Here is a 27,923-nt window from a genome sequence, read left to right on the forward strand (position 1 = left end):
TTATTATTATTATTATTATTATTATTATTATTATTATTATTATTATTATTATATCAAGACTAAGTGGCTCAAGTGGTTAAGACACTGACTTTGTTGATTGCAAGATCGGCAGGTTGGCAGTTCGAGGCCCAGGTGCGGTATGATGGGGTGAGCTCCCATCACTAGTCCCAGCTTCTGCTAACCTAGCAGTTCAAAAGCATGCAATTGCAAGTAGATAAATAAGTACCGCTCCAGTGGGAAGGTAAACTGTTCTGTGTAGTCATGCTGGCCACATGGTCACAGAGTAGTGTCTGACAATGCTGACGCTTCAGCTTAGTAATGAAAATGAGCACTGCCCCTATGGTTGCGCATCTTGACAATCTTACCAATGGGGAATACCTTTATCTTTTACCTTTACTTTAAATGGGATTATGTTCATTCTCTTTATTTTATATCCTGGCTATTAAGATGGCATCAAACTTGGTGGTTTAATAAAAGTGTCAGAGTGAGTGTATGAGGTGATAAGGTGTTGCAAGTGATAAGAATGTGATAATGCCTGTTTTAGGTTTAGTAAGTGATGGTTTATGAAGATGAGTTCATTATTTCTGAATCAGTGTGAAGGAGAGGCAAAACCGCAGTGAACGCATACTAGGTTGTAGTACCCTAGTGTGTGGGACTGAGGACATTTAAGAACAAGCTTCTTTGCTTTACATTTCATATTTTTACTGTAGCAAGCTATTGTACTTATAGGTCTATATAGAGTACAAATGAATCTATAGCAGATCTGTACTCTGTGACCTAAATCCACTTGTTAGTCCTATTGTATCAATGGAAAGTGTCAGTTTAAAATCCCCATGAATCTATTCTATAGATCTGGCCTAGATAGGATTAACAGTTGTATAGTAGGCCCATATTTCTTGGGCATTTATGGTTGTGAGTGGTTGGAGACTGCCTTTTAATCTCATGAATTACTGTGTGACCTTTTCATAGCTGTTTACAATTGAAGACTTTTAAAACAAATTTTGGTTGGGCTGAGAACTTCCTTTTGCATAAAGTTACAAATTGTTTGGGATTAGTTAGCATTTTTTTACTGTAATGTAATGGAACATCTTAAGCAGTATCTTCAAGTGAAGGTGAAAGAATGCAGAGTACACTATAAAGCCTATTGGAAGTGTGCATGTGTTATCAGAGAACATATGGCATGATAACAGTTCTGTTTATTCATTTATTTCTTCATTGAAAATTTACACTTGGATAAATTCTATATACAACACATTCAATGAATTGTGAGGATTTTTTGCATAAATGTTTTAAACATTCACAGTTTAATTTGAATTAAAGTTTTCTAAAACTTGCAGTTGGTTTTTCAATAATTTAAGCAGTGGCAGGTGAATGTCAATATTAGGGTTGCGGGAAGCAATTAGAGATCATTTGCATGTAGCCATGTAAAATAAAGAAGTCACTGTTGAACACTGTATGCTTCTTTCAAATGCTATACAAGCATTTTCATATGTGTTTCTGTAACAATGAGGAATGGAGGGTGGCTTTTTCTACAATGGAAACAGCAATCAAAATTCTCATTTGAAATATCAAGTGCCTGAGTGCAGAATTTTTGAGGATGACAAGGTCCAATAACATGTTTTGGAGCATCTGGTTATGATAAACATCCCAGGCATGGTGCAGAAATTGTCCTGTCCACTCACAGACATATACATAATAAATGAGAAAAAACTAAACACCTAGTTTATAATATTTTAGTCATAATACAGGAGCATTAAATAACTGGGATTTTGAATGTGTCTGCAATAAACAGATGTGAAGCAATTCTGAACATCTGTTGAGTGCAGCAAAACAGTCCCATTTCTCTAATGTATTATGCACCTTTTGTATGCGTTGTAACAAATCTCAACACCAGTATCAAAATTAAAATCTCAATAATATGAGTGACTGAGTGTGAGAGTTTGCTCTTCATAATCTCTTTATCAAATCTGTGCACATTAAAGGGATGTTTTTAATAGAAGTGCTGCCTGGATGAAAGAATGCTTTGTAGAAGGAAGCTATTGTCCATTTCTGGATCTCTTTCTAGTTCCTGCAGAGTTTCCCAAGTTCCTCGGACTCAAAGGGGAAAAACATTCTAATTTTAAACTTGAATAGAGAATAATTGGAGGGGGCAGAGAGGAAAAAAGAGAGATCTGGAAGAAAGAAGTTAGTTATGGTATTTTGTTCAGGGAGGACTGGTACTAGTATTTGTACAGTAATGTGAGAATTTAATAATTTTCCTTCTTCTAGATGTGGAACATTTATTTGTATTTGTAGTGAGATACATTTTGATTGTAAATAAAACTGAAGTTCCTTTTGCCATTCAGATATTCTGAGAGATAAGGAACACAGAACATGTGCATTGCTTCATATCCTGTTTTGTCTTGTATTTTAACTATATATTCATTAAACAAGCACCTTCTAGGTTGTAGTGATGGTTCATTTACATTAAAGTATGGTGGGTTTTTTAGGTATGGGTGTGATTTTTACACCAAAATATCAGTAGTAATGTGGTTTTAAATTCTCTCTCCTCCCATTGCAAGCTATACAAAATCAAAGTCTGCAAAAACTTTGACAGATTTAAAAGATAATATTTATCTAAAGGAAAATAAAGAGATCGTATTACATAATGATGAATTTATTTTCTTCTTAAGATAGTAAGGTTTTTATGTTCCATTTCTTTTAAATATTTTTGCGCCCACTTGTTCAAAGAGGTGGATGCTACTTGCAGCAACAGCCATTTTAGTTTAATAATGGAAATACGTTGATAGAACATTTGATATGTGGGCTGATGTTGGGTCGGTGTGGGTGGATGATCCTTCTGCTCTTAGGCTTCCTTTTATTGTTAATGCTGCTACCAAAATTTTTATTATTCACGATTTGGCAAACTTGACATTTATAAGAGTATTTGGACTAGCGATCACATATTTTTTGGCTCATAACAATTAGAGCCATAAATGAAAATTAGAGCTAAGATGTCAATCATGGTTTTGAATACTGTGCCTGGTACTGAATCCAGTGTCTTATCAGTGCACTCATGGTATACTCACGCACAGTAGTCTTCCCTGTGCAGGCAGATGCATTCATTCTTTGTAGATGATTTGCCTTCACTAAGAGGTGTTCTGGTATAGTGTCTGCTATTTGTTGTAGTCAAAAGGTCAAACTGTTGCTTGTTAAATGGGTTCAGGATATGGGAAGGACCATATCTGTACTATATAAGCCTGCCTGAGCCCTCCTCCCCCTCCCTCCATCAGTTCACTTCACATCAGAGGAAGTAGGCCATGAACTTCGTTCACATAGTTAGTCTCAAAGGTGCTACAAGATCCCTTTGCATGCTGATATTCCAAACTAACACAACTATGTCTCCGAGTTCTCCCTCCACCTTGTTCTTCAGTTGAAAGGTAAACAAATTTCCTTGTCTTCTTTAAATTAAGTCTTATTGCCAAATAGCCACCCCAATAAATTTACTTAAAAGATCTGTTGCTTTTGGTTGCACTTATGCTGATGATCAAGTCGTCCAAATTTACTTGAAACCCATCCATTCCTTGTTTTAATTAATTTCTGGAACTAATTTTGTGTCAAACAGAAAACCAAAGTTTTGTGTCAAACAGAAAACCAAAGTTTTCAAAGTTTGCCTATCAGTATTTATTAGATGTATGTAAGGAAATTTAAGAAAGACCAACTTTATTTTATGTTGCTTGTATAATAGAGATCATTTATTTATTTATTTATTTATTTATTTATTTATATCCAATTTCTTCATGCAGCTGGGATATCTTACAAAACTGAGACTTAGCAGTTCACGTCATGATTAATGGTTTGTTCAGGAATTTGTTTGTACATTATTTAGCTGAAGACTGAAGCCTTTCCATTAAATAATACTGTGTTGTACAAGTTGTAATAATAAAAATAAATAAATGTATCCAAATGGTTTCTCTCCTTCCCTTTCTCTCTCTTTCTCTTCATGCTTTTACCTGTGGATGATGAATTGGGCTGAACTATCTGTCTGACTGATGGGCACCAAGATTTTTACTTTCTGTTTTGTAGTCCCAGGGCACCTGGCAGTCGAATGAATATTCTTTTTGGCAGAGAGATGGTAGCTGACTTGCCCACAGGTCCTCCTCCTCTGCCTAGTGGATGGGCCAGACTAGTCCTCCATGATATTCTTCATCAGAGTTCAGCATTGAGAGCCAGTGTGGCATAGTGGTTTGAGCATTGGACTCTGGAGACCAGGTTTCAATTCCCAGCTTGGCCATGAAACCTACTGGGTGACCTTGGGCAAATCACACTCTCTCATCCTCAAGGGAATGTAATGGATAACCTCCTCTGAACAAATCTTGCCAAGAAAACCCCTTGATAGGTTTGCCTTAGAGCCACTATAAGTCGGAAATGACTTGAAGACACACAACATCAGTAAAATTCAGTATCATAGGCCAGTCTCGTAGTAGTTCAGTGTCATATGCATTCACGTTTAACACCATTTCATAATGGAAAGCGTCCCATGTAAAGAGCTGCCTTTAACTAAAGTATGATTTGCGGTGGCTGTGATGATTCTTTCTAGACAATCTATTGGTTAGAGTAAGATTTGTCATAGGCAAACCACATTCTGAATGTGCTGATAGCTTGAAATGTGTTCCATTTCATTTAATAGCCATGTTATAAAAAAGTGCTTGCTGTGAGAAGCTGATTTTACAGCCACAACATTAACCCATAATTGCTGTAAAATATTATATGTACTTGAGTTCTTCTTGCTGTATATTTTATGGGGGAAAAGCTACATTACATTCATGTTATAGTACTGTTCAATATTATATTTTAGTTTTGGTTCTTTGTGCACTCCAAGAGATGGAATAACAATGAGCTGTCAGTATATTTCATTTATTTACTGTGTGGCAAAACAATTGGAACAGGAAATGACCTTAGATACAGTTTCCATGACACCCTTCAGTTATATCCAGTTTTTAAGAAGATGAAAGGCTGAAGCTGTCTTTTGATAGTAAGCAACTAATTGGATGGCTGAAAGTGGGAGAGATCTAATGAAAAAAGATAATAAAACAGAGGAAAAGTGGAACAGCTGTGTTTTTGTATATACCTCTAATCCTCAGACAACATTCCAAGGACAAGGTGACCCAACAGGGCCTAGAGCACATTCAGAATCCTGTCACCTTTAAAAGCACAGGCTACTTTAAAAAAGAAAAGGGGCATTGCATGTTTATCCAGACTTTAGTGATATCTGATCATAACATACTTCAACAGCATTTCTTTATCCAAATAAACTTGCTCTGTCCATATAAGCCTCCTAACCAATTGTAATTTGAATTTCTAAATTATTACCTTGCTAGTAAATCAAACAAAGTAAAACTCATTTTTTAAAATTAAAATCCCCATGTGTATTCTGGCTAAAGTAAGACTGTGTGTGTATTCATAACCAAAGAAGAGATGTATTTTTAATTCCCCAGAGCTGTGCGTGTTCCAAACATGAACTTTTGCCTGATATGTAAAATTCCTTCTTGATTTTTCATTCAGGAGTGACACTGCAGATTCAGCAGAGTTCTCAAAAGCTGATGTATTAGTTTCATGGGGATTTGACTTTCTAAATAATCCCTTTGCACACTAGTATGCATCCTAGAATTATTGTATACATTTTTCTTTGGAAAAGAAAAGGAGAAAAAAGTGACAATTATTGTTAATGAATGAATATTTATTATGGCGTACAGCCAGCGCAGAAAGAAAAAGAAAAACAGTGACCAAGCATCAGAACAATATATGCTCATATACACACGACATAAGCAAGGTATAATTACAACACTAGCCTAGAGAATGTTGAAAAAGTAAATTGGGTATATTTTCAACAACAACAAAAAACAAAAAACAAAACAAAACCTGATACAGGTACTGGTCCAGAATGTAGATATGGGTAGATAACTAAACAGACCTATCTCCTGGAGTAAACATTTCAAGGTCATGATTTAAAATTATCCTATTATAGTAAAAAGTTATTAAAATATAAAAACTTGTACAAATTCCTATATATTAACATAATCAATTGATTTAAACAAAGTTGCATAGTATAAATTTAGATGATAGGGCAATTATTATCTGCAACAATTATAGCCATAAAATGACAGTATCAATTACTGCATCTGCTTTAAAAATTATTGTTAATGCATTTGTTCTAACTACTGGCCATTGTGTTTACTCTCAAAGAAAAATAAGAGGCTAGTTAGTAATTATTCACCTATTTGGTTCCTTTTTTAACTATGTCCATCCATCTGGTTTAATTAATGCATCGTATATTTAGTTAGGTTAACTCAACAACAAACTGCATGACTTGGTACTTCTAAATACTGCAGTGTCAAAACTGTTTAGAAACCTGTTGCTTTGTGTGTTATCTTACCTGCAATTGTAAATATATGATTGCTCTGAGAAACTAAGGTCCAATACTGTGTTGGCCTGTGGGCGAAGCCATGGTGCAGCATCCGCGTGCTGGATGCCATGACTCTGCCCCATCGCACCATGATGCTGTGCGCCCTTCTAGGCAACACACAGCATCATGGTGCTACTCCACCGCAGTACCCAAACAGCGCAGCATGGAAGGGGCATCATTATGCTTCCCCTTTAAGTTTATTAATAAGTCTCTGCACTTCCATTTATTTGCATTAATGAAAAAACTAGCTTCCTGCTCTTTTTAAAAAATCTGCAATTGCTATTAATTTGGCATTATAACATATTATGAAAGCATGAGGCAAACAAGGATTTTTCATGCTTTGCACGTGATACCTTTTCAATATAGGTGCATGGGGGAAATTACAGACATATATATTGTTAGGTGAGAATATGATGTGCATTTGTTGCACCAAGTATTGACTTGTTGAAATGAAAGTTGACAGAATGTATGCAGTGTACGTACACACAGTAAACTAGACATATATGCAGTTATTACATGAAGCCCTTAGTTAATCATTCTTGTCTACTTCATTTTACTGCTGGCTGCACTAAATTACTAGAAATGACACACTGAATGAAAATAGTTTGTATACTTTTCTTCTGAGACAGAGTATCATAAGCTAAACAGAGAGTGATCTATATATGGAAGTAAAATGCCACAGGTATGTGGTTCATGTTAGAAACTCTAGTTTTGACTGCATACACAAAAATACAAGCAACATTTTTACCAAGGAGGTACAAAACCCAACATAATAAGCATGTGATCAGTACTATGTATTATGGATTATGATATATAATTTTTTTCAGAGTTTCTGCTCTTGAGTGGCTTCTTATGGTGTGACATTTAAAAAAAATTGAAAGATCTCCCCACATTTTTTTACCATGGTGAGGAAAAAAGATAAGTGCACGTTGTTGGGGTTTGAGCATTGGATTTTCACTCAGCTTGGCCATGTAAACCCACTGGGTGACCTTGGGCAAGTTACACTCTCTCAGCTTGAGAGTATTGCAGTGGCAAACCACCCTGAAGAAACTTGCCAAGAAAACTCCATAATAGTTTCACCTTAGGGTCGCCTTAAGTTGGGAACGAATTGGAGGCACTAAACAGAAGCAGCAGCAACAGCAGCAGCCACAAACACTTTCTCATGAGTGAAAGGCTGAACTTCTTGTGCGGGTTGCTCCTCCTTCTCAACCTGATAGGCAGGAATAGCACAGATCTTTGAGGACCACACTCTAGCAAGACGAAGTGGAACATTATAACTTGATTATTTGTATAATTTTATTTATTTATTTATTTATTTATTTATTTATTTATAACTTGATTATAACTTAATATGCTATCAGTGCTGAGATAATAGAGCAAATACCATCCAGATTTAACTAGTTTTATCATTCCAACAATTACATGCAATGTTTCAGAACTACCTTTTACTTCAGTTGAGATTTCATTCCAATTTTGTCTGAAATAAATACAAGTATCTACATGAAATCTACTACATGAAATATATACATGAAATACATAGTTTCCCAAGCTTTAGCTACAAGGTTCTCAATTCCATTGACATTAAATTTTGACAATAATTTGAAAACTGGACCCTATTGGCCTATAGTTGTGGGGAATAAGGCAAGTGGATATTGGCCTCTGAAGTTTCCTAATGCCACTAAGCCCAAATCCTGTTGGTAGTTTCAGATATTTAATAGCAAAAAGGGCAGAATTGTCAATATTTTAGGTTAATTTTGACATCTGACAAATATATTTTTGCAACTGAAGAACATTTAATTTGATTTACTCCATTGAGTAAATCTGTTGACATTGCTGATGCGAGGTGAAGCAGCTCTTGCACTTTCCCCTAAATGATTAGTAATGTCCCAAGAAAAGCAATGAACAAATAGTTGGAATACCACATTCCTGGAGTGTCTGGGGGTTTACATTTTGTTTGGCACAGTTTGGATGACCAGCTCAGGTCCATGCTCCTGTACACAAGTGGTTTTTATTTCACTGAGCAAATCAAATGAAATTTATTTAAAGTGTTTATATCCCTATGAAAGGTGAAAAGGAAATGGGAATGGGAAACTTAGACACTAAATCCATTTTTAATCAATGTGAATAGGCTTTCCACAAGTACAGATTTCAGCTGTGCCATATATAATGGCTACGGTCAGTTTTTCACCTGGTGACAGTCTTGGTTATAAGTTTCTCCAAACTTATTAGGGTAGACCACAGATGACAGACATTTAACCCACCTGTGGGGCTGTATTTGAAGTTTCATTGGCCTTAATTTCCATTGGCATATCTTTTGAAGACTCTGGGTCATCTGCAGTGTATAGCAGGCACCTGTGCAAGATATTAATGTTTTGCTATCCCTATAAAAACAGTTGTGCTGGGGGGGGACCCTCTTCCAGAACATGGCCACATAGCCCGAAAACCCCACAAAAAACAATAGTAAAGGAGTTGTTGTACCTGTCATCAAACACTAATAGGGACAGGGATGGCAGCCTGAAAATCAGAAGAAGATTAAGAATGGGAAGTGCAGCTAAGAAAGAACTAGAAATGATCCTAAAATGCAATACAGCTCAGCACAAAAGTTAGAATCATAAATGCCATTGTATTCCCTGTTACCATGTATGGATGTGAGAGCTGGACAGTTAAGAAAGAAGATAGGAAGAAAATAACTTCACTTGAGATGTGGTGTTGGAGGAGAGTACTAAGGATTCTGTGGAGAGCCAAAAGAACCAACAGATGGGCTCTAGAGCAGATCAAGCCAGAAATCTCCGTGAAAGCCAAGATGACAAAATTGACGCTGTTGTACTTTGGACACATAAGGAGGAGGCATGAATCACCAGAAAAAACAATAATGCTAAGAAAGGTAGAGGGAAGTTGAAAGAGAGGAAAGCCACATGCTAGATGGATGTGCAGTATTAAAGGAGATCACGAGCATGAGTTGCAGGAACTGGGCAGAGCAGTGGAGGACAGGGGGTCTTGGAGATGCCTCAGCAGCAGGGTCGCCATGGGTTATGACCAATGCAAGGGTGGTTAACAAAAACAACAACGATAATTCTTCCCCTCTCCTCTTCTGGTCCAAAACCTGTTTTAGAGAGCTGACTGGAGGAAGGGTTTTGAAGGCATGCAATTGCAAGAGGGACAGAGAGATGCTGTTCTGTCAGGTTCAAGAAAGCAGTAGATCACACCCATAAGACTGCCTGTCACATCCATAACAGATAGTTTGGTTAGTCATATGCAAGACCTCTAGCATGCAGTTTTGAATCTTTACATGATTTACACCTAAGGGTGGATATGAGTCTTCTGGGTAAAAAAATCTAGTAGGAGTTACTGTAGAACCAAAAATAATTACTTACAAATCTTTCACACATACTGTATATATTCTACAAAACAGGACAGGGTAGCCCAGTGTCCTCCACAGATTTTGGCTTTCAATTCCCATAAATTCTTACTACTGTCCATATTAGCTGAATGCCATCCAAACCATCTTAAAGACACCAGGCCTCAGAGCCCTGACACAGAATGGGTGTGTTAGTGCAATTCTGGCACATCATTTCACATGACCTGTTTTCTCATACTGTCAGATGACAAACCTTTGTTCATTCAGTAATTTTGCAATTAGAGCTGCTCATCCATTCAGCTTGTGATTAAAGGAGATGGGTTCAAAGATGCTTCCTCAATGGAACCAAGGTAAAAAGAACAAAATAAGTTGCTTTTGCCACTGAGCATGTCAATATCTACACAACATACTGGACAAAGACAGAATCAAAAGAGAAGAGAAAATGCCTTTATATAAGACTGCATTTGCTCTTCCAGAAAGATATTGTTCAGTGAATCATGTCCTCAGCTACTGAATTTCATACCCTTCCTGGACAGTGCTCTTGTCTGAGCTTGTCTGGCATAACATGCACTATTTTCTCTACAAAATGTAATATATGGAGTGAGAAATTATCACCCATACTCACTGGTGATTTTTACAACTGGGTAGGGTCCTCCTGAGGGCCTAAATACCCTAGAGGCACCAGGTCCTGTCTGATCTTGAAAACTAAGCAAGGTCAGCCCTGGTTAACATTTGGATGGAAGACCACCAACAAATACCAGGTATTGTAGACTATGGCCTGATACAGACAGGCCAAAATAAAGCTGGTTCGAGTCACTTTGGAGGTATGCTGTTTAAATGATACATGCGTCCTAAGAGTCCAGAAGCTGCACCAAAGCCATGCTCCAGTCCTAAGGACTGGAGTGCAGCTTTGGTGCAGCTTCCAGACTCTTAGGATGCATGCATCATTGAAACACCATACCTCCAAAGTGACCTGAAGCAGCTTTATTTTGGCCTGTCTGTATAGGGCCAACATTTTAGAGGAAGGAACTGGCAAAGCTACCTCTGAATATTCCTTGCCCAAGTAAACCCTGTGAAATTCATGAGGTCTGTCAGAGTACAGTGCGCTTTGGGCAGAAAATGTAATAGATGTGGCTATGGCCTGAAACTGGGACAAAGGTGAAGAGGTAACCTGAGTTCAGGTGGCAAACATGATGACTCAATATTTGGAGAGTGCTGAGTCAAAGGAAGCTGATGACAGAGGGGCAGGAGGTGAAACCAGCAGGCTTCAATTCTGCAAAGTCACAGCTGTCAGGTGACAGGAAATTGGGTGACGTACCAGTAGGAGGATGGACTCAAACCCCAGGAGGGGAAACTGTATATGAGAGTGTGAGCTGAATGTTCAGTGGTTGTGATGGTTGTAAATAGGAGTCTGGCGGAGCACTTTGACAGTCTGTTGTATATATTGGAACCAAGATGAAAAACCTCTTTGTGAGTACTCATCAGTCTAGCAATTATTTGTATAACTGGCAGCGTCTGCATGGGAGGAATTTCTCTCTCGTCTGTGCAGAGCTTCACAACTGAGACTGTCCTGTGGTGTCCCTGTTCCAAGCGTATGTCTTCTGCATGTTGCATGTTGAATCCTGATTTTACATGCCCCAACAGGGTCACCATAAGTGAACAGGAAACGTGAAGGCAGATGCATACACAGGGTTCCTCCTCCCTCAGAGACGTCACCGGAACCAGCTGTCCTGTGAGAAAAAGCAGCAAAATTATCTGATGGGGGGGGGGGGGAAGAGAGAATAGATCATCTGAACCCTCAGCTTTAGCTGCATTGGTGAGAACAAAAAATCAGGAGGACAATGGGTCCATTTTGTAATACAGTACTAGTAACATCTAGCTGCACTACAGCTTATGTTAGGAAGGGTGGGTCACTAAGCTATCTCTTGGAGGCCTAGCAACTGTGAACAGTCCAATTTGACTTTTTGCCGGCATCTGTGCCTGGCATCCTCAGAGAATGCTGACATGGAAATGAGTGGGGTATGTATACTGTGTGACCCTTTGGTTGAGAGGAAGTGATTTATACTTTGACTTTTTCTATTTCCTCATTTTCTAGTTTGAAATTGTGTAGATTATCCCTGATCATTGTTTTTGTTTTCATTTATGTTCAGATGTAAGCCTGCCTTTGCACTTTCTTCCTTGATCTTCCTTAGTAGTTGTTTTAGGTCTTTCATGTTTTCTCTAATAGTATGGTGTTATCTGCATACCTTATCTTTTGTTGATGTTCCTTCATCCTACACTTGTCCCTCCACATTTCTGGCTTTGACTTTTGCAGATTTGATTATTCACAGATTTAATAACCTAGGAATACCAACTCTGTAGTCAACTTTAACCAAAATTCACACTGAAGGACCTAGAGGTTCCTAGAGAGAACACTCCTAGGCATTTGTAACTCCTCCAGCACAATTCTGTGGTCAGTGTCTGGGAGATGTTGACCACAGAGTTGCACTGGAGTACCTAGAGATTCCTAGAGATGTGTTATCTCAGATAGAAACGTAGCGTTTTTGTTGTTTTTCCATTCATGGGGGTCCTGTGCCCCTAACCCCAGCGAATATGGAGGAATGAGTGTATTTTCACTCCTCCTGCTTCTGTGGTCAATCCTGCTTTTCTTATAATATGATCTGCATATAAGTTAAAAAGATAGGGTGAAAGGATGCAGCCTTGTGTGACCACTTTGCCAATTGGGAACCATTCAGTTTCTCTGTGTTCTGTTCTAACAGTAGCCTCTTGTTCAGGACTATCAGATGTGTTGACACTCCCATGTCTTTAAGGGCATTCCATAGCCTTTCATGATCTATGCAGTCAAAGGCTTTGCTGTAGTCTATAAAGCACATGCTGATTTTCTTTTGGAATTCCTTAGTGTGCTCCATTAACCATCATATATTTGCAATGTTGTCCCTGGTTTCTCTTCCTTTCCTGAAGCCCGCTTGGACCTCTGGGACTTCTCTCTCCATGTATGGTTGGAGTCTGTGTCACAGAATTTTGAGCATAATTTTGTGTGGGACATTAGTGCTATGGTTCTATAGTTGCTTCAGTCTTTTGTGTCTCCTTTATTGTGGATGGGGTTGTATATTGATTGTTTCTAATCGGTTGGCCATCATTTTGTTTTCCATCTGCTGACATATGTTGGTTAGTGCTAGACTATGTCAATGTGGATTGCAGCAGTTCAACTGGAATATCATCTGTTCCTGTTGACTTGTTTTTGTTTTTTGCAATTTCTCTTATTGCAGCTTCCACTTCACTTTTTAGAATTTTGGGTTCATCTTCATATGGCTCTTCATTCCATGTGTCCTTCATTTTGTAATTTCTTTTATATAACTCCTCTGTGTGTTGCATTCAATGCCTTTTTATTTCTTCCTGGTCTTGAATATCATGTCACACAAGTAAAAATATCATGTCACACAATATCATGTAATCATGATGTTGATTATGTGAATATCGTGTCACACAAGAATTGAATATTATGTTATATAGAATTATCATGTCACACAAGTTAGCTAATGTGATGTTGAATGGAGGAAGGAATATTCCTATGAAGGAATAAGAGAATACAGGTATATAATTTCAAGCTGAGAAGGTAAAATTAATAGGTGGGCACTGAGGTGAAGCAAAATTCCTTTAGCTTAATAAAACACCTGTCACAAACAATCCAATGTGCTTTCTTTGTACGTTCAGAAGAGGTATCCATAGGGGTAAGCTTTGACTTGTCAAACGTAAGAAGCAAGAGCTGGTTGCCCATGGGAGTTCTAGATTCGAGTTCTAGTTTTATCTGTTTAACAGCAACCTGTTATCTCAGGAGAACGTTTTTATTTTATATTTATGAGCATTGTTTTTAAAGTATCCAAAGATAAATGACAGGTAAGGGAAATAATGAGTTCATGTGTTGGATTCAGGTAGAAAAATAAAACTTTATTATGCTTAGAATGAATTTGTAAAGGCTTAAATTAAAATACTAGGTTTGCTATTGCAAGCTGTTTGGCAACATTCTCATGTATAATTTAGTAAGAATGTTTGCCCTGTAACTTCTGTCAACTGTTCTAACGGCTGTAGTTGAACTCCCAGGTTCTGAAAATGCAGAATATATTAAGCATCTCTGTCCTACCATTTCACTACATTTATTTACTTGTAACAGAATCTGCTAAGGCACAGCAAAAAGTCTGATGGTAGAATGACTAACTTTTTCTTGAAACTGGAACTGTTTGCATAACAGCCAGCAAGTCTTATGGAACTCATTATTTTAAGAGGAAAGAATGCATGTCATCAGTTGCAAAGGACAAGAACGTGCGGAAGAATGTTTCCCCAGGGTTTTCAAAGAAAGCATTTTATATATCTCAGATTGTGGCATTGCTCATAAGATCCCAATTTGTGATCTGTCAATCAAATTCATCCTTCCTTGTGTGTGGGAATCATACCTGCTATTGAGGATAGACGGTCGTGTCTTTCAAAGATTTATCTCAAATACTAAATGCAAAGGGATAGTTAATTTTCTCCCCTTTGCAAGAATTTTCTTTATGAAATATTTTTGTTGTTAGCTGCCTTTGCGTGAACTTCAACCCTAGGCAACCCAATGAATGAGAGACCTCCAAGTCATTCTATCCTCAGCAGCCCTCCTCAAGTGCTACAGACTCATGGCTGTATTTTCCCTGTTTGAGTCTATCCATCTAGAGCAGTAATTCTCACAGTGGGCGGTATGCCCCCTCAGAGGGTAGCGGGAAGATCTGGGAGGGGGTGAGGGGAAAAGGGGACAGTAGGGAGGTGGTGAGGGAAAGGGATATGGCGGGGGGGGCATTCAGTCAGTTAGTCAGTCAGTCAGTCAACTTTTATTAGGCATAGAAAAACAACATGCATTTACAATAAAACTTCAGGATCATTATTAAAATTTAAACCATAATCTTGTTGCCTCCACCAGAAAATTGGCCATTAACCTGGTAATATGTGGATTCTGATCTTCCAGTAAGTATTCCACTGATAACCCATCCAAATAGATATTCATTTCCAATAACCTTCTTAACAATTTCCCCCTTGGAATTATATACAATGGACAAAGCAATACGCTCCAATCAGTCAAAATACTGGTGTGCAGGAAAGACAAGGGGAACCAGCAGCCTTTAATACTATGATGGGGAGGAGGGTTGCATGAAACCTTTTTCATGGTCCCTTAAAACCACAATTCAGCATCACTGACCATTTTGTATGGTGGTGCCTCCTGCTCTTTGCCTGCCTGTCTAAGCTCCTTCTCTTAGCTTCATTTTTCATTGGTGGTGGCAGTGGTGGTTGCGAAACTTTTGCAAGGTTTGGGTGCAGGATATTGCTTCTCTGGGTCAGAACAGCATCATTTGGAGACAGACTGATTGACTGGAGCACAGAGTTAAAGCATGTGACAGTGGGGGGAAAGTGGCAGCAAAAAGGAGCTTTTAAATTTGTGAGCTTTGCTGGGACTTGGCTAGCAAGTTCGAGCTACTCTGCTGCTCCTGTTTGCTTTCATCCAACAGGCTGAGAGAAGTGGTAACAGAAGAAGCAATGCTACTGTATTTGGTAGTGGGGAACACCTGAAGCTGTGTAGGGAAGACACGTGTCTGGTAAAGGAAAGGAAGGAGTGTCTAGTATTAATTCTTGGAAAGAGTCCTTCACTTTGGAGCAGCTCCTGTAGTTAAAATCTTTCCCTTTCCCCATATGAGCTAGTCTCCAATCCAGGGCTTGTAGCCTCTGTAAACCCCCTAGACACACACTGGCTGCACCCCTCTCCACCCCAACAAAGAAGGATTGAGAGTCCTTTCTCATTGTGGAGAAGCTACACCCTTTGCATTCATCTGATTTGTGATCAACAACTGAGCAGCTGACTGAGGAGCGACAGAGAGGACTCCTGCCCACACTGGCCTTTGCTGGAGGAGCAGCATGGGCAAGAGGCTTCTTGGTTGCTGTTCCCAGGGTGATCAGGTGCAAGGTGAAAAAGATTGGATATTTTGAATTTGAGGTAGAACAGTAGACCTAATGTCAAGAAATATTTAAGGTGATGTGTGTAATAGGGTCGTCGCCCAAGACAAAAGGGGGCAGTAGTCAGTAAAAGTTTGGGTACCACTGATCTAGAGTGTGGTCTTTCTTTTTTCCTACTGCCTTACCAAATAAGGTACAGTACTACCTTACCAAATATTATTGTATTTTCTAGTATGCCATGTCTTCTCATGATATGTCCAGTGTACAAAAGTCTCAGTTTAGACAACTTGGCTTCTAGGGAGAGTATCAGCTTGATTTACTCTAGAAGACCCACCAACTTATTAGAAGTCTACAGTATCCACAGAATTCTTCTCCAGCACCACAACTATGATTTTCTTCCTATCAGCTTTCTTCACTGTCCAGCTTTCATACCTGCTCATAGAAGAAGAGGAGGAGATGGTGATGATGATGATTTTATTTACTTATATCATGCCTTTCTCCCAGTATAGGGATTCCAGGCAATAAAGAGCAAGTTAAAAACAATACCATTTAAAAACAGTGTGTATTAAAAATTTTTAAAAAATATTCAAAGTTAAAACAATTATGCATTAAAATATAAAATATATTTTAAAACCTATACAGACTTTAGAATCTGAATTACACTGCATTTATAGCTAAATCCTTGTCACTTTGAAAAGGCCTGACACACAAGATTGTTTTTAGGGTGGCTGTGAATGCCACTCTTGAAATGAAATCCTACCTTCCCCAAGGACAACAACTCTCTCTCTCTCTCTTTTCCCCCCTCTCTGTGGGTGTATATGTGTTTAAAAGGGGGTCACTGTCATGGTTATTCCCACCTTTGTGATGGGAAATATGATTGCTTATATCATCCTAATTTTAGTATTCAGTAATATATAGTCAGTCCCCCGTATCTTTGGATTCTACATCCATGGATTCAACCATCCACAGCTTGAAAATATGTATTTTTAAAGTTCGAAAGAGCAAACCTTGATTTGGCTATTTGATATAACTGGAACTGGGCTACTTAAAAGGGGCAGATTTTTTTCTGCTCCTTTTTGGCTCGGCTCTTCTGGGTTGGGACAGGCTCGATGCAGCTGTGTTCGGGGCGTGGTTGTGTAAATGCCATGCCACCAATGCAGCCCAGTGGTGGCCCATTTGGCCTGTCTGTTTGAGGCCTTAGGAAGACTCCAGTATTTAAAGCAGAGATAGGAGATAGGCTAATGTTGGTAGGAATTGCAGCATAAGGAGGGTTATACGATTTCCACCCCTGATTTAAAGGTCATAATGGTTCAATATGTAATTTAGAAGTGTTTTTATTTATCTCAGTGGGCTCTTTACTTCCAAATAAACATGCAGAAGATCGCAGTGATGCAGAAATTAATGGAAAATTTCAATATTCAGATGAGTCTGACCTTTTTCTTGGCTTTTGATTGGCAGTCATTTGCAATTAGTGCTGCTTAACAATTAGTGAAGAATTTATCTTTTTTTCTTTCAATATATAAGTACAGTCACCCCTCCTTATCCACAGATTTTTTTATCTACAGATTCAAGCATCAACAGCTTGACAATATTAAAAAAATTATAAATTCCAAATAGCAACTCTTGATTTTCCATGTTATATTAAGACACCATTTTCCTTTCCCACTATATTTAATGGGACTTGAGCATCCATGGATTTTGTTATCCACAGGGGATCCTGGAACCAAACCCCAGTGGATAACAAGGGCCCACTGTAATGTTTGTGACATTGATCCGCCTTGATGTTTTTAAGAATACTTTGGAGGCTGTGAAAACAAACATATAGTTATAAGATTTCTTGTTCTTAATGGAATGTTGATGGTAAGCCTCTGATTGGAATCCATATTGATTTTATAAGACTTATTTCTCTTTTTAGTACTAAAACAAAATAAAAATAATATAATTAATGTTTTCTCGAAACAGATGCAGGATGTAGGCCATATTCTCAACTCCCCCCCCCCCAAGTGAAAAACAAAGAGAAGGAGGAAGGGGGGGGGGAGGAAAATACACCTCTCTTATTTGGGAGTAGGGTTGCCATTTCACTCAGTAGCTAAATCATGCTGAAGCATTCAGAATGCTGGCAAATGTGAAAAATCAATGCAAAATGAACCATGTGAAAATTATTGTATTATTCATATTCTTCATACATAATTCTTCATACAGTAGTACTAGTATAATAATTATCTTTAAAAACTGAATCCTTGTAATTATTAATTTCTGTCATGCAAATTCATCCCAGACTTTAAAAGGGATTCTAGATGCTGTGTTCCAATTTTGCACTCTTTGAAGAGAAAGCACTGTGCCCCTCATTCTTTGTCTACATGAAAGAACAGCTTGCTGTATGAGATATGGCTCCATCCAGTTCCCCTTTACAGTGTGAATAATGGCCTTTGGGCTTTGAACAGGCAGAAATTAAAAAGAAACACCCTGAAGACATTTTGTGGTAGCATACGCCACAGATGATGGCTGTGTTGATCAAATACAGTACTGTTTAAATAGTTCTTATGTAAAAAGTTACTTAAACTTTTGGAATTTTGATTGGGCACTGCATCTGTGTATTGGACATCTGTGGATAACTGAAGAATTTGCTAGCCAAACACTCTTCTCCCATAATTTACTGCACAGGTCACCACTTCATAACTCATAACACATGTAGAATGTTCCTAATTCCTTGGTGGTGTTTTTTCTAGATGTTTTGCTTTTATTAGATAATCTCATTATTGAAAACCACACTATGCACAAAGAGATTACGTACTTACAGTTTTAACACACTCAGTAGTAAGGTTATCATTGAGTCACACAATGATATTTGCATAATTATAATATATGAAAAAAGTCATTACAATATATTTGAGGTAAACATCCATGAAATTTTAGAAGAACTTATGTATAGACTTTTGATACTGAACTTAATATTTGAATACCATATTTGTACAACCCAGTCTAGATTTTCATAAACCAATAATATGTGCATGCTCATTGTAATGGCGTGCAGCCCTTTAACTGATGATTTGCTTTTGAGAACGAAACAAAATAGGAATCTGAAGTTTACCTTAACTTCCTTGCATGACAAACTGGTGATACTTGTTAATGACTTTCAGACATGCTAGATACAGGTTTGGAAGCCATTTATAGTAGGTCGTGTTTCACAAATACTTTCCTGGTTTGCTAATATTAAGGGAGATGTGAGGCAGTAGCAGTATATGCAGGTAGTATAGAGATCTTGTATATCCTGCATTTTAAAGCTAGGATTTAATTGATCAAATCAGACAGTTTACTTAGAAATGAGACCTAATTTCCTCACAAACATTCACAATTTCTATCTTTCTCCTTTGTGAAAAAAACTGCAAATGTAATATATGTACATGCAAGCATTACTTGGGTGTGTTGTATTTCCACAACAATAAACCAGGAATTAAGAAATGATCATGTGGTTTCTATTAATTCTAACTTTATGTAGAGCAGGTTTGGAATGTTGGTGGAATGTTATTTTACTTTCTCTTCTAATAAAATGCTTTTGGCTGTTAATAGTGCTTGGATCTGAAGGCCCAGAAGTATCAGGTTATTACAATTCTTGGTGCTGGTTCCCTTTCCCCCATTTGTTTTGTGTGTGTATTATATCTAGGTACTTTACAATATAGAAAGGTAGTAGAAACAAAATAGTTTTGTTTGTTTTACTAATATATATGCTTTCTATTGTTGCCATTGGGGGTTTCTTGACTCATTCTCATATAGACTAACAAAACCAGAGGTTTCTTAGGTGGGTTACAAACCGCCACTTGGGACGTCCTCAGGACGTCCCAGTTTAAAAAAGGGGCGTCTCTTCCAGACGCCCCTACTCCTGTTACGGACTCTGTCCGTAACAAATGGCGGCGGCCATTCCACACGGCTGCCGCCATCTTGACGTAACGGACGCTGTGCGTCCGCACGTCACGTGGCGCTAATGACATCATGAGTGCGCCATTGGCGCCTTGCGTCGTCATTAGCGTGCCGCCAGAAGAAGCTCCATTTTGGAGCTTTTTTGCTCCGTAAGGGAGCCGCGCGGTTTGGCTGCGGCGGCTCCCTCACGGAGCAAACAGCAGCACTGGGAGACCGACGCAAAGCAGCGGTTTGTAACGCCTCTTAGAGTTCAAGTCATGCTCCCAGGCAGTTCTTCCTTGCACTGATGGTTGAAACTTGGGGAAACGTGACCTTTTAGCTACATTTGTAAAAAAGTAAAATAAAAATTAAAAAAGGAAATTCATTTCATAATAATGTTCATCATAAGTTGCACTGTTAATATTTCAGATATGAGAATTTAATGTCTGACCAAGTTCTGCATAATGGATTTTATTTTCTAATAGTAGCAGAGTGACTTTTCAATTCTGTGTGTTTGCATACATACTTGCAAGTCACATGTTGGCTTATAGCAACTCCATGAATTTCATTTGACATTTGTACATAAGGAGCACTCAGATTTGCTTTGCCATTGCCTTTTGCTGACTATAACTTATGGCACTCAGTATTCTCTAGTGGCCTCCCATCCAAGTACTAAACAGGGCTGACTCTGCTTAAGTTCCAAGATCAGATGGGACCTGGTGACTTCAGGGTATTTAGGTTTCCTTTTAATCTGTAAAGGGAGCTAATATTGCATTTTTCAGTTTCTGAAAAATTTCTGGTTCCACTTCCAAAAAAACTGTGTGTGGGGGGGGAAGGTTTCTAGAAAATACCAGAAATTTTACATCTATGTTTAGTGCAAGACTAGGAGCTACCTTTGCTAGATTTATACAAACTGTATACCTGTATTGCTATATTCCTCACACTACAGTAGTTTCAAATGTGAATGAGAACTGTGGCTTCAAGCAAACCGGACAAAAAGAGTGGCCACAGACCACTCCTGCCCCAATTGCTACTAGAATTCTTTGAGAAATTGTCTCTGTATTTAAAGAAAGCCTTCCTGTGATGATGATGATGATGATGATGATGATGATGATGATATATGTGTGAGAGAGAGAGGGGGGAAAGAAAATCGAAATACTCTAAAAAAACAAAGCTAAGCAGGGTCAGCTTGGTTAGTTCTTGGATGGGAGGTTACTAATGAACACCAGGTGCTGTAGGCTATATTTAGAGGACAAAATTGGTAAAACCACCTCTGTATATTATTTTCCTAAGAAAACCCTATGAAAGTCATGGGATTGCTATAAGTCGACAGGGAGCATGAAGGAACATACATATGAGAGAAAGAGAGAGAGATGTGTGACAGAGAAAGCAGCATGAGCTCTTCCTTCTGACTGCCCTCCTTGCTCCCAGGCATTTCCTCCCTGCTCTGATAGTTGAAATTTGGGGAAATGTGTCTTAATATGAACCTCCTGTGTATTCCTGCCTTGATAAAATGAAATGCTTTGCCTTGCCAGATCATTTAAAAGAATAGCTATTACAAAGAGTTTGTTGTGGAGTAACAGCTTGGGTGGGAGGGCTTACAGCAATTTCTTATTGAGCTCTCTAATTTATAATTTACTGTATTTTCAAATGTAAACTTGTGAGTAGCAAATGCATTCTACCTTTCAACTGTTCTGAGATGATAAATTTATTAAAAGGCCAAAAGATATGATGTGAAGAGAAACCAGAGTATGAAAATGATAAATTTGGAAGACATCAAGACATTTGGTGATTTAAAAAATGTCAACCTTGTACACATTTGGAAAGTATTTATTTTGGAATTAGAAATTTAACATGGTTGAAGTGTTGTTTAAATTCTTGCTATAGTAACTATCATCTTTCTCATCTGTGTGTCTTTTTGTTTTTCTCTGAGCATATCATGAGTACCATTCTTCTCACCCCGCAATGATAGCTTGCTAAGATCTTATGTCATGTTACTAACATCATGGCAACCTTTCATGATTTCATTGCTTGTTGACTTATTTATTATGGTTATTTCTATGCTGCATTTCCACCAAACAGGGAAATTGTAAGTGGCTTACAATATAAAACATTGTTAAAATCCACAAAATGCTTATACACAATTAAAATCAAGGGTGATAGATAATGTTTGTACTCCCTGGTAATAGAAAAGGGGTGGTGGTGGATGGGGATGGTGTGGTTCTGGGGAGGCTGCAACCCTGAAAGCATTGACATTACTGTCCCACTGCTTAGTTTGTCTGCATGATAGGCCCTCCCATCTTCTTCCAGCCCTACTCTCCAAAAAGTATGGAAAACAGCTGCATTCTGCCATGCCCTCCAATTATTGTTGTTCCTATAAAATTATTTAGAAAGCTGCAAGGGGTCAAATTGAGGATCCATGCCACCAGTGGTGTCCATTGTGTTGGCAAATGGATGCAGTTGTAACAACTCCATAATTTTAGCTAACAAAGCTACAGTCGACAAAACTCCATTGCCCTTTGTGTCATTGCAACTTAGGGCAAGTCTATACTATCCAGAATATTCAGAGCTGCTCCTAGAGAATTCTGGTCCTAGAGCTGCCCTAAATGCCCCCCCCCTCCTCACACACACACCTCAGTACTCCAGAACAACACCAGGCAGCTGTCTACACATATGTTCTCTGAGGTTGAAAACAAGGTGCCCAGCATTGATCACATGTTTGGGCACATAATTGTGAGCTCAGAGTGAGTGACCTGCAATGGCAGTGGTGGTGTCAGGCAGTAAACAGCTGCCCCCCATTGCCATGGAGTGTTCTGGATTTTCCTGGAAAACCTGGAGCAAAAGGTAAATCTTTTAAATCTAGTTTAAGGGAAGGATGAGTTGGATTCAATGTGGAATTGGCCTCACATTAACAATTCAGTTGCGGCTTTGGCCTGTGTCAGGAAGAAAGGGCACGGTGAATGCAGTAGGACATCAGTTCATTTGGTCCATGTAGATGTGCCCTTCGTTTCCAGTCCTATTTGATTTTGTTGATCATTTTCCATATGCAAGGGAAGAACCTTTTCAGACTTTACCATTGTGCCCTTTCTGGCTAAGGTTAGCTGCCTGCTGTCGTAAATTCCTCCAGCTTCAAATGCTAGACATAAAGATAATTGTGTATCCTAGCCCTGGAAGTGAATAGCTGTTATACAGAAAAACAACTTGCAAATAGTTGTTGAAGAACTATTTAGTTGAAGAACTAAATAGTCAACTGATATTGTGGTGTTAATAAACCATATTGTGTGCAATAACAAGTGACAGCACAGTCTGATAAAAGGTCTAACCCAGACTGAGTTTCCCTTATCTGGAATTCAAAAATATGAAATATTCCAAAATCTAAAATTGTCCACATGGGTAGCTGAGACAGTGACAACTTTGCTTTCTGATGGTTCAATGTACACAAACTTTGTTTCAAGAACAAAATGATTAAAAATCTTGTATATAAATGTACCTTTAGGCTATAAGGTGTGTATAAAACATAAATGAATTTCATGTTTAGACTTGGGTCCTATGAACAAGATATCTCATTATGTATATGCAAATATTCCAAAATGCAAAACAAAAACAACCCACTATGAAACCCAAAACACTTCTGGTCCCAAGCATTTAAGGAGACTCTACCTGTAAATGTAGACGTGAGGTGCCACATAGAGAATGGTGTATAGTATAAACTGTATAGTATTGTATGGTTTGAGTATAGGATAATTTGTATCTGTGGCAAGGATGGAAAACCTTAGGTTTTCTAAAAGTTTTAGGTTTTTGTCCCCCAAAGTCCCATCTGACATGGATATTGAATAATGGGTTATGAAAGTTGTAAACCCAAACAACTTGAAGGTAAAAAGCTCTTCACTCCATCCCCTGTTTTGAGAGTGGGGGACTATTTGACAGTCTTAAAAGCTGATTAATGTAAAGATAGTATTTGGATATTCTTGAGGACCTGCAGGAATGCTGACTTACTGATGATGCCCAGTTATTCCCACTTACATTAGGAGCACTCTGTTGTTTGTTTCTTCAAGAGATTTGATTAATTATCTACCAAACACCGCTCTTGAAAAACTGGAAAAGTACTTACGTTATGCATTATTGATTTTACAAGATGAGACATGCTTGTTTTTAATGTTTGTTCATTGAGCAGATAGAATTTGGTTGCCAAGAATATTGTAACACTCTGCAGTTGAAGGTGTTGTTAATTGTAGATCCTGACTTGAAGCTATAGTACCTTAATCAAAACAAGTCCTTCTTACTAAACTGGAAGGTGAGAGGAGATGCTGCTTTCTCTATAAGTTGAATGTACTGGGTGTACCTGAAAGCTGAAAACTGATCTGGTGAGCCTGATGACCAAACTGGAGAAGTCTGAAACAGCGGTACAAATAAATTTATGTGTGGCTTTGGAAATCTTACTTTCAATTTCTCAGACAAGTAGATATTACAAGCACTTGCTTTTTAGAAAGAGTCTTGAGCCTGAGTGTCTGTCTCAGCCTTCTTCAATCTGGCACCTCCACACATTTTTATATTAGAACATCCATCAGCTCCCGCTACATTGGATAGAAAACAATCCTAGACACTGTGTTTGCCATCACTCACAACTGCTTTGTCTGCTAGGGCTATAAAACCAGGACCTCACAGGGCTGTGCTGCAAAACATTCCAGCAAAGAGAATGGGAGCACCACAGTGACTATCTGGGACCAGGAGGAAGAAGAAGAAACTGCTGGTTCTACTGCTACTTAGACATCGGCCTTCAAAGTGCCTTCTAAAAAGCAGAGCCCTCCCTCCAGTCCATCTGGTGCCATGAGGCCATGGAGGGAGAGATGCAGGCCCAGCTCCATCAGGCCTGGCCTAGATTAAGAAGCCGAGCCAGTCCACCTGCCTTGGTCCAGCCCTCAGAAGGAGAGAAGAACTGCTGGACCTGATCCCCTTCCCGACCACCATTCCCTTCTCCTTTTGTGTTGTGTCTTTTTAGATTGTAAGCCTGAGAGCAGGGAATCTTCTAAATAATAATAATAATAATAATAATAATAATAATAATAATAATAATTGTAAGCTGCTCTGAGAACCTTTAGGGCTGAAGGGCGGGGTATAAATATCGTAAATAATAAAATAATGTGATAAGAAGAAGCATTTTGCCATTTGGTAAATTACTGTAGCCAGACTGTGGACATCTCAGGCAAAAATCCAAGCAGGTTGTTTCCCACAATTCTTATTTCCTATTTCACAGTTTCTACTTTCTTTTAAAGGTTGTTAGCTCTGCACTTTTCCTGAACAGACATTTCCTGAGGTGTGCTTCAGCTGGTTGTGCTGCTGCATATCAGGCAACTCTCTCTCTTTTCCCCACTTTGATGCAGATGAGGTGGTATGCTTTGTGTATTTGGGGAGGAAATTGCTGTCTGTCACTAGTAAGGGCTTGTTTGTGGTCATGTTTCCAACACAGTCAGATCTTGAGGTTTGTAGCTGCTGTGCAAGGGTATGGTTATTGCTGTGGGTTCTTGGATAATGGCAAACTGATGGAGGTGAACTTTCCCCAACATATCTTTTGTATCTCAGGTCTAATCTGCACTCTAGAAATAATGCAGTTTTGATGCTGCTTTAACTGCCATGGCTCAGTGCTGTGGAATCCTGGCGTTTGTAGTTTGTTGGGGTACCAGAGTCTCTGACAAAGAAGGCTGAATGTCTTACAAAACTACAAATCCCAGAATTTCCATAACATTGAGCCATGGCAATTAAAGTGGAATCAAAGTGCATTATTTCTGCAGTGCAGATTAGACCACTATTTCAGTGACAGCAGGGAAAGTCTTCAGAATCTTCCTGGAATGTTGTTTGGTTTTTTAAATTCATATTTACTGTAGTTTGAACACCTCATGCCTTTCATTGTTTGCTTTTTATTCATTTGTCAGAATTCCATTCTGCTCTGAATCCTCTCTAGATCCTCTTTTCACACTGCTAATAATAATTTTATCATTCATAGATATTTATTTGGGGTTCATACCAAGATCTGATACATATACATCCAAAACACTATGCAGAAATCATCCAGTTTGAGACCGCTTTAATGGCCCTGGCTCAGTGCTAGAAAATTCTGGGAACTGTAGTTTAGTGAGACATTAAGCCTTCTCACCAGAGAGCTCTGGTGCCACAATAAACTCTAATTCCCAGGATTCCCTAGCACTGAGCCAGGGCAGTTAAAGTGGTCCCTTCTGCAGGTGTTTTGGTCTGTACTTTCTTTTGTGTCTGAAAATGGATTGCTGTTTCTTTTGCATCTGAAACATAGAAGCATGATTAGAACCTATAGTCAGTATTTTTTTTAAATCTATCCCCCCCCCCCCAATTTGGGGATCCGTTACTATAACCCATTACTAAAGAAATGGCGAGGAACATAGAGAATACTCCTCAGACTGACTTTCCAAACCCTAAACTTCAAAGGTTGTCCTTGCAGCCCTTTTTCTCAGATTTCAAGAGTATTGTTCCCTTATGTTGCTTTAAAAAGAGAGGCAGACCTGTTGCCTGCAGTTTAGCTGAAATAAGGAAAGTGAGTTTGAAGGAGAGGAAGAAAGAGGCATTAATCTAGGGAAAAACAGCACAACAAATAACTGTGTTTAGGATGGTTTTAAATACAATAAATGAGGAAGCGAACCAAATATGGAGTGGGAAGAAAATCCAAAATTGACATAAAAATTGATGGAGACAGGCAAAACGAATAATTCTGAGTTTAATAAGGCTCAGTTTTTCTTCAGTTGTGCAAATACAGATTGGGATTCTGCTGTGATTCAACTAATTTAATAAAATATAGAATAGAATAGGATAGGAAAATTACTAATAATTTGATTTTTCTTTTTTAAAAAACTATACCTGTATTTTTTCCAAATTTCTCCTCCCCTGCAATTAGCTTTGATGTTCCCAGGGGCAGATTACGTTGTGCTGAACGTACTTCAGAAATGACAAAAGTAAGAGACTGACAGATAGTTTTAAATACAATGCAAACTTAAATTGAGAGGAAGGCTGACATTTTAGCATTCCATTTTCAAAAACCTTCTGACTGATAAATAATTTATGTGCAGTGAGCCATCCTAAAAAATTAAATATGAATAAGGAAACCTTGCTCTGCTATTGTACACTGAAGCTTTCTAATTTCTGAAGTAAATTCTGTTGTGTTGAGAGTTTGAATTCTTCTAATTAAGGTGATCAGCATGGGTATATCTTAAATAACGAAGAAAATGTTGAATTAGAATGCTTGGAAGTAAATTGCATCAGTGGTTTATTGTGAGTAAACTGTTTTGCTTTCTCCCAAGATTCATAAGCTTCCTCTTTTTGTTATTTCAATTCAGCAAACCAGGCAAAGTGGCAAGTAATGCAAATTTCCCCCTCCATTTGTAGTAGAAATTGTTTAATTGTAGCAATTTGTCAAAAAGCAGCAGTAAAGAAGCAGTATCTTCTTATGTAATTGAAGGTACCTCACTGAGAGAAAGTGGCTGGATATAATTGATAATTACTGGAAAAAGTCTTCACAGGCAGTCATTTTCTAATTTAGACATTTTTTTAAAAAAATATCTTCCCACTACTCTTGCATGTTTTATAGAATCATTTAATCTGGGCTAGGAATTCTTTCTTTACCTCTTTGCTTTGAACTGCATGTAATTATTTTGCAGAGAAAACATAATCTAAAACCCATAGAAATAGGGGAGAAGTATTGAAATTCCAAAATTTGGAATTAACTCATGAGGTCCATAGTTAAAATGAGTCCCAGGATGGGGAGGTGCATGAGTTACTGGGAGGTGTGAAGATTTTATATGACAACAAACATCAATACCTGCTGGAATGGAGACAAAATGGTGCAACTCAGCTGGATAACAACTCAGAAATCCCGTTCCTACTTTAGGTGAAAAGCTTTGCCCTTCTAAGTGGGTAAAATGTCCTTCTTTATTTGTGTGATCCTCTTCACTTGGGATATGGTTTTACATTTTTAAGGTTGCTCCCTTCATTATTGTTATATTGGTGGTGGTGGTAATGTTCTAAGTGCCTTCAAGTTGTCTGTTGACTTATGCAACCCCATGAATTTCATAGGTTTTCTTACACAAAGGCAATTTGTCATTTCCTTCCCCTGAAGTATAACTTACAGCACCTGTTATTCCCTGGTGGTCCCTTCCAAATACTAACCAGGCTTGACTCTGCTTAGCTTCTCAGATCAGACTGGATTTGGTGACTGTACTTTAGTTAATC

At 38.3% G+C, this 27,923-nt stretch overlaps 1 protein-coding gene across 3 annotated transcripts in view; it reads left to right on the forward strand.

Moving 5' to 3' along the window:
* CACHD1 (cache domain containing 1) overlaps window positions 1–27,923 on the forward strand; it is a 162,333-nt gene that overhangs the window by 17,523 nt on the left and 116,887 nt on the right. Inside the window, exon 1 of one of the 3 annotated variants that reach the window (XM_042463874.1) lies at window positions 24,058–24,076. The exons of the other annotated variants lie outside the window; for them this stretch is intronic. The gene's annotated coding sequence lies outside the window, so the exon portion shown is untranslated. Of the gene's footprint in view, window positions 1–24,057; window positions 24,077–27,923 lie in introns of those variants that run through there. 3 annotated transcript variants of the gene reach the window in all.

Source organism: Sceloporus undulatus, chromosome 4, assembly GCF_019175285.1.
Source record: "Sceloporus undulatus isolate JIND9_A2432 ecotype Alabama chromosome 4, SceUnd_v1.1, whole genome shotgun sequence".
Classification (NCBI taxonomy): Eukaryota; Metazoa; Chordata; class Lepidosauria; order Squamata; family Phrynosomatidae; genus Sceloporus; species Sceloporus undulatus.